This window comes from Castanea sativa, chromosome 3 (assembly GCF_040712315.1).
Source record: "Castanea sativa cultivar Marrone di Chiusa Pesio chromosome 3, ASM4071231v1".
NCBI classification, from domain to species: domain Eukaryota; kingdom Viridiplantae; phylum Streptophyta; class Magnoliopsida; order Fagales; family Fagaceae; genus Castanea; species Castanea sativa.
This window is the reverse complement of record NC_134015.1, coordinates 51,279,334-51,287,687: the sequence shown is the minus strand read 5'-3', so window position 1 is coordinate 51,287,687 and position 8,354 is coordinate 51,279,334. Positions and strand designations below refer to the sequence as shown.

Sequence of the window (8,354 nt, the reverse complement as noted above, 5' to 3'; positions counted from 1 at the left end):
TTCGAGGAGGTCCATTTGCCCTATTCGTCCATTGTTTGCAAATACTGTAACATTCTAGCCTGTTCATCAAGCTTCGAACACTACTAAACTAGATTGTGAACCCACACTCTACAAATTTCATTGTTTAAGGCTCATTGGGCCTGAGCCCACGTGTGTTTTTGGGTCCAGGCGCAATTGTGCACTTACAACATTAACTAAAATCATGTTTTGAAAAAATGAAACAAGATATCACTATTTCACAATTTTTAATTGAAATTGTGTTTTTACAAGAAGTGTGTAATAAAGAATGTATAACAAGATTTAGTCTATTTTAAACTAAGTCCATTCACTAAATTCTTTTATGAATAATTGAAAAATCATTCAAAAGAAAAATAATGAAAGAGGAATTCAAGTAAATCGAACCATTTATATTGTTTGAGAATATAGGATAACCATCCTCAAATACATATGAAGTTTAAATCGCTTAATTTTATTATTATTACTTTTTGAATACTTTGGATTCACATTAAAAAAAAATTCCCTTAGGTAGCGTTTGATATGGGGGGATTCACATTACCCCTAGCATCTAGATTCCTTGAAAAGTGATGTCTTACAATCTAAATGTCTCGGAATGTAATTATTCATATGTCTCGTTTATTCATTATAATCTTAAATTAATTATTTATTTTTTTCATACTATCCTTAGATTTATAAACCCAATATCAATTTTTTTAATCTTCGGGTTTGCGTTAACATCCCTAGTTCGCAATAAAAAGTGTCACTAAAACATGGTAGCACCAAATATATACTCCTAAGATATTCTCTGATTCTTTCACATTTTTTATGAAAATTAATTTCATGAAAACAAGGGCAAAAACTAATGTCTTTTGTTGATTTTTTATTTTTATTTTTATTTTTTATGAGACATTTGTTGAGCTTGAAAGACTTTTTTTTTTGGGTTATTGCTCATGCCTCATGGACCATCAATCCGAATATTTTGTACTATATATTTCATGAGAACTTGTATTTATATGATATGTACATGTACTTGTTAACATCTGCAAGTGGGAACTCATGGCCTACTTAGTGTGTATTTGGCTCCAGTTTAAAAAACCAACTTATTTTATTATTCAACTTATTTTTGTTACTATTCATAAGCTTCACTGTACTTTTTAATACTATTTATGAGTTCCATTGTATTATTTTAGCTAACTTTTACCTTTATTTATAGTACTTTTAATAATAAAATAATAATAATTTCGGCAAAATAAGCAAATTCTAAACTTACTATTATTATGGTCAATAATAACGGTGACACGAAATGAAAAAGTTGGTTGTTTTTAGTTAGAAAGTGTCTCAATAATAACGGTGACACAATGGACACAATTGTGTTCTTATAAATTAGATGTTTTTAGTTAGGAGGTGTCTCAATTAAAAATGAAAAGTAAATTTTTGCCACTATTCACGAAACTCTTTTTAGTTAGAGGGTGTCTCAATTAAGAGCACAATTTGCATTTCATTGTCAGCTTGGTGTGAAACGAAAAAGGGTTTTATGTAATAATGATTTTTTTTTTGTTTTATGTAATAACTGTGGATTTAAGTGATGACCATGTCAGGGCATCTCCAGCAACTTCTCCAAATTTTTCTACTGTTTGGAGAATGAACAGTGACTTTTACCTTTTAACTACCCACTTTTTCAAATACACTTTCCAACAAATTCTCTATTCCATTCTCTATCTCATTTAAATATTATTTCTTCATTGATTCTTTATTCTTTTTTTATCATCATTTATTCTTTTTATATTCATTCTCAACAATTATATTTTTCAATGAAAACTGTTTTATTCATAACATTTTTCGCAATAATTTCACAACAAAATTTATGTGAAAAGTTGTTACTAGTTCTAATTTGAACTCACCATTGAAATTATTTTTTTACTCGTTAATATTAACTAATAACAATGTGTTACTTAAATTTTATTGTGAAAATATTAAAAAAATATTGTGATGGTAGTTCTCAATTAAGATTTTTTTTTTATATTATTTTTCTTTCTTCCCTTTCGTCCTCATCCACGCGTTTCTTTTTTTCTTTTCTTTTTTTCTCTTGGTTTTTTCTCCACCATACACGTATACCACACCTTTCCTCTATCTACCTTCTTTTTCTTTTATAGTTCATTCTGCACCATTTCTTCACTTCAGCTCTCTATCTCTCTTTTTCTCTAGCTATCTCTTTTTTTTCTTTTTTTTTCTTTTTTTTTTTTTCCATTTCTACTTGATTCTAGAACACTCTCTTCCTCTATCTCACACAAAAAAATTCTCTTTCATACACACATGGATCACCGGCAGAAAGTGGACATCGGCGTTCTACAAGTTTGTTTGTTTGTTTGTTGTTGTTGTTTTTTTTTTTTTTTTTTTTGTTCTGGTTTGATTAGTTTTATTTTATTGTTCAGATTTCATTAGGCTTATGAGAAAGATTGTTTTTGTGTTTCAAATCTTTCGATTGGGTTTTGTGATTTTGTTTTGATTGTGGTATATTACCGTTGAGATAGAGAGTGAAGAACGAAAAAAAAAAAGGAACGAGAGAGAGAGAATTTTTTTTATTCAGCCGTTGAGATTGTAGCTGTGAGAGGAAAGAGAAAGAATTTTTTTTTATTTTTTATTGAGATGTATGAATTTTTTAAGCATAAAAATTATTTGGAGTTGCTACAGTGCTTCTCTGTATCTAGAGAAGCACTGTAGGAACTTCAAAAAAAATTTAGAAAAGTTTAGTTTTTGAAGAAGCTAGTGGAGTATAAAAAGTAGGTGAACAGTAACATATGTTCTCCAAAAAAATATAAATAGAGTAGCTGCTGGAGATGCTCCTAGTATCTCAACATTGCATCTAATGCTATCTCGTGTGAAAGCACCTCGGTATCTCTCTCAATGTTGGTGGGTCCCCTACAAGTTTTATTAGCCATTTAGCCGGCCTATTAAAGTGCCCAACTATCCATTTCAATAAGAAGATATTTTCTGTGGGACCCTTTGGCCCACTGATCAGTATCATCAGTCATTTCATGGAAGAGACATCTCACGTACACATTATATAATATATATATATATATATATATATATAGAGCAGGGCAGGCCCAAATATTCAAGTGGGATTTTGTGTCATCACTTAAATAACATTTAATTAATATTTTATATAATAATTTTTTTAAAATTCAATCTTTTTACTTTTTAATATGATATTTTTTTGAAAAAATGTTATAGTTATAAGAAATTTTACAACAAATTGATGTTGTGATGGATTCGATCAGTAACATAAGTCTTACAAAAATGTTAAAAATATTATAAAATTTATAATATGAAAATTATAAAGATATATTACTAAATACAAAAATTAATTTAAAAATGCATTCAATAGTTTGTTGTTTGTTGAAGTCCACATATCATATGGAGTGTGGGAGGTAAGGGTTGGAGTTCAAGTTTTCAAGAGGAAGTTTCACACACATATACACTTTGGGTATATTTGGTTGGGGTGAAAACAGGGAAGATAAAAAATAGGGAGAAAAAAATATGGTGGAAGATAACATTTTTCACTGTTTGGTTCAAAAGAGAAAACAAGAGAGATAGAAAATGAGGAGAAAAATAATTCCGCGGGTCTCACATTTTTTTATCCTCCCAATTTGGAAAAAAAATGAGGAGTAAAAGATGCTAAATTATGTAATTTACACAAATACCCTCACTTTATTGCACTCACCTACCCCTCTCACTTTCCCACTACACTTGTAACTTGATTTTGCCTCTTCATCCTTATCACTTTCTTAGCACCTTCCTTTTTGCACAGCAACGTGAATTATTCAAGGTTCTCTCTCTCTCTCTCTCTCTCTCTCTCTCTCTCCTTGTCCTCGTTATATTCCTCATTCTATTGTTTCTTGTCCTCATTATATTCCTCATTAATCTATTGTTTCTTGTTAATTTTTTTGTTTCGAATGACATTTAGTTTTTCTTTTTTTAATATCTTCCCACGTAACAATGGTTAGATAACGTTTTTTTATTTTTATTTTTTGAAAATATCTTCCCAGTCTACATATCATCATGTGGATAAAGTCTACATAATCAATTTTTGTTACCCATAAATTTAAAATTATATATAATAATAAAGAAAAGTAATATAAATATAAGTATATATAGATATATATGTATTTGTGTTAATTTTTATATTATTTAATGAGTGTAAATATATCTATTTCTTATATATTATATAACAAAAACATAATAGTCAATTTATATAAACTACATTTTTCACGCTCCCCTTTTTCTCTCCAACCAAACAAAAAAGTTTTCCACCCTCCCACTTTTCTACCCCTCCAAGCAAACACACATGAGGGAAAACAAATCTTTTCTATTATCTCACTTTTCCATCCTTCCACTAATTTTATATCCTCCCACTTTTCCATTCATCCCACTAAACAGACCTTTAGATTAGGTTAGAGTAGAATTTTTGTCTTGTATATAAAAAATAAATAAATACATAAAAGTTATGTAGTAAAATTTATAACATTTTCCTATTTGAATTACTTGTAATTAGTAACAAGTCTATTTTTAAGACCTATATCTTTAAATTTGTTTTTATCTCTATCTCTTACATTACTTAATTTTTTGATCCTTCTTAATAGTGAAAAAAAAAAAATGTAAACTAATTTTTTTTAGATATCTCCCAAAAATAAATATATAAAAAAAAATTCTGCCCCCCAAATTTGGGGCCTTTCTCTAGTAGAGGGGATGTAGGCAATGACCTAATTGCCCTAGGCCTAGGGTCGGCCCTAATATAGAGTAAAGCTAGAATCACGTAATATTGCATAATTTTTGCTACAATTTGTCACGTAGCAAGTTATGAATAGTAGAAGTGCAGTGGTAGGTATATGTGAGGACAAATCTTTACTACTCACAACTCGTCACGCGACAAATTGTGGCAAAACTTGTGTAATTTTATGTGTTGCTGAAGTTTTTCATAAATATATACACTCAATTATCAATTATATGAGATCCCTTGATTCTCAAAAAAAAAAAATATATATATATATATATATATACACACACACGGGATCCCTCCTCCCAAGCAATTATGGCAGGTTATTAATGACGGGTAAAAAAACTGATATTAGCAGTGAGCCTATATGTGGAAAAGAAAATTGACACTTAATGATATAGCAGATTATTAATGGCAAGTAAAGAAAAATGATATTAGTGGTTAGACTATATGAAAATAAGTAAAAATTTTTCAATTTAACTGATGTGAAAAATGTTGTCAAAATATTTTTTTTGTACTATGTAGCATTTACTCTTGGGAAAAGGCAAAACAATTTTATTTTATTTTTTATTATCTTTTGCCTCAGTTTTTTTAATAAATAATATAGATTTTAAAATTTTTAGAAATAAACTAATTTTTAACTTGTTGCCATACAATTAAGCTACTAAAATTTATATCATTCAATAAATAATATGTAAATAAATTTTCCAAAATGACGGGAACACAATACACACTAAAGACAGTAGGACATTGTAATGAAAAATTTTTAGGTACTCTCAAAGTATGAAAAAATTGTGTTTCCTCCCCTTATATTTATGCTGGACCTTACCGTGAATTTAATGAGTAAACCTTACTATGATTGTGAAAATAGAAAATAACATTTTCCGTACTCCGAAAATATTCCACCTTAACAGATGTCAACAAGAATTTTCACATTGCAAGGAAAACAGTACATATCAACCTCATTCCTCACATATGCATACTGTTCACTCTTTGGGTGGGTACATCTAATCTGAGTCCGGCTAGACTTTACTCTTTCAAATCAAACCTCAGTTTGACACTCACACTCACTCCGAGTATAATTACTATAAAGAAATGGTTTCTACTTCATATTACCTTCTTTTAGTCCTATCTTCGATATTCTATTTACTAGTAATTAAATTATTATTAGAGAACATAATACATAATTTTGATACCATTATAAAGAGATAAAGTGGAAACAAGAGAGAGGGAAAACACATGACTAAATGACACAACTCACGTACTTTTTTTAATTGAATCCATGACCAAATGACAATCTTTAAATTTTGTATTAAGATTGTGGGAGAGGTGGGGGGGGGGGGGGGGGGGGGGGTCCGAGGATCGAAGGGAGTTAGACTGTGGAAGATCATATATAAGCCCGCCTGAAGAGATGAATCAAACCCGAGGAGCCCAGTTGCCCGAGGATGGAAGTAGAAATAGAAAAGTTAGCACCCTAGGAGGACCAGGGAAGGGAAAAGGAAATCATGACAAGGGCAAGGGACGTGGCAGGAAGTTTCTTAAAATATATGTTGCCCACCTTCGCATTGAATGTTTTATATCAACTATATCAGCTGCATTAATGTAGAAATGACACCTAAACAGTAACTTTACAACTAACAGCCCCTTCTACCACCTTTGGCTAAGCTCTGATGGGACAAGTACCTTGAGGAACGCTTAGAAGCATACAAGTGAAAGGTTATGATGCAATTTGAGAGGATATAAAAGAGAGGGAACCTCCCAGAAAGGGAGAGACTTTTTTGCTGAGAAAAGAAGAGAAAGAAAGGGAGAAAGTTAATAGTGTATTACTGTTAATATCCATATATAAGAAACCAATCTTCGGACTTTCCCGAGGAGATCATATTTTCTCAGTCATTACTTATACTTTGCTTCTCTATCAATCTCGTCTACTAGGCTATTCACTAGGACAAAATAAGAGTTGCACTTAAAGTATTTTCTCACTCTCTTTTTACTGAAACTCTATTGTTTGGGCTTAGATTGAAAGACAAGGCACCACTGTTCTTAGTGGGGTTGGGTCTTAATTTTTTGAATACTTACAAAGATTTAATAAAGACTAGTATTTGAAGATTTTCAAACATAAAGAGAAAAAAAAAAAACTCATAAAAAAAAAATCAATTGAACATTATTAAAGTGCCTAGTAAATAATCAGATCATTTTGTAGAGTAAAAAATTGACAATGTGACACCAAGTTTTGTTGCATTTGGGACAGAGACGGAAAATAAATAGCAGGAAAAGTGAAGGGAGAAGAAAATACTTTTTTTCCAAATGTGTTTGAGCATAGAAATTAAAAAGAGGAATACATCTTATACTTTTATTTGGTCTGCAATTAATAGAGAAAGAAATATGCTATTTGACCTTTAATTCTTATTCATTAGAACTTGATCCATTGATATAATAAATATGGACGTACTTAATGGTCAAATTATTGAACAAAGTTTGACTACTATGTGTTTTTGTTTTTGGGGTACCGTAGAATTATCCCTTGTTTATATAACTTGTAATTTGATAATTTAATAGTTATAAGATTTGTTGTGAAAAGTATTATATTTGTAGCATTACTCATTATGTTATAAGTTATGACACATATAGGCCAATGAAAAAAATTTCAAACATACATATTTCACAGGACCATCCATTGTGCCATAAGAGGGAAAAGGAGAAAAAAATATTTGCACCAGCCGGGAATCGAACCCGGGTCTGTACCGTGGCAGGGTACTATTCTACCACTAGACCACTGGTGCTGTGAATGCTAAACGGGGGAAGACTTTTGAAATTATCAAAAGAATATTAGGGAAATAAATCATATCATGAATGCTGACTGCTGAGTCGGATGGAATCTCATAAGTCAAAACATGTGGACGGGTCTACCAAATATGAATGGGGCGATAATTTTTCGTTTCGAAGAGCCCTAGAAAAATATAAAGAGATAAAGTTTGGTATATGTTTGGATTGATATTTTCTTTTCTTTTTTTGGTAAAAATTTGGATTAATATTTTCATATAAGCTTATCAGTTTATATTTATTTATATACAACCTTTCATACCATCATTATTATTTTTTAACATAACCATACCTCTGTCAACTCAAGCAAAAAAAAAAACTCGAGGAAAAAGTTAATCTAAACAATTGCTTGAGCTATTGAACGGCTAGGAATTTGAAAACTTATTATAGTAAATTTTTGTGAAATGATATATCTCCTTAATGGTGTGTATTTCTGAATAATAAAAGTAGATAAATTAAGTATCAATATAAATAAGTTTAAAGCATGCGCGTCTAAAGCTTTCAATCAAGATATGATCATGTGTCAATCAGTGAGTTTTTTTTTGTAGTCCATTTTTATGCATTTTAAAACAAGCTCATATCAATTTTCCAGGAAATACTTGCGGCAACTGCTGCAGCTAGAGTATGTGATGCAGCATGGAGAGGTGAGGTCATAACTTACTACCTATTGAGAAACTGTAATGTCGTGTATTTTTTACTAGTCATATCAAACACTTAAAAATATTTTACTAAAAAAGTTTTACAAATCATAATAATGCTG

The 8,354-nt window shown here is 30.2% G+C and overlaps 1 non-coding gene across 1 annotated transcript; it reads right to left on the bottom strand.

The window, feature by feature from the left end:
• Positions 1 to 7,483: 7,483 nt before the first annotated feature.
• On the bottom strand, positions 7,484 to 7,554 carry TRNAG-GCC (transfer RNA glycine (anticodon GCC)). The gene has a single exon. It is a non-coding gene; the product is annotated as a tRNA-Gly (tRNA).
• Positions 7,555 to 8,354: the final 800 nt, after the last annotated feature.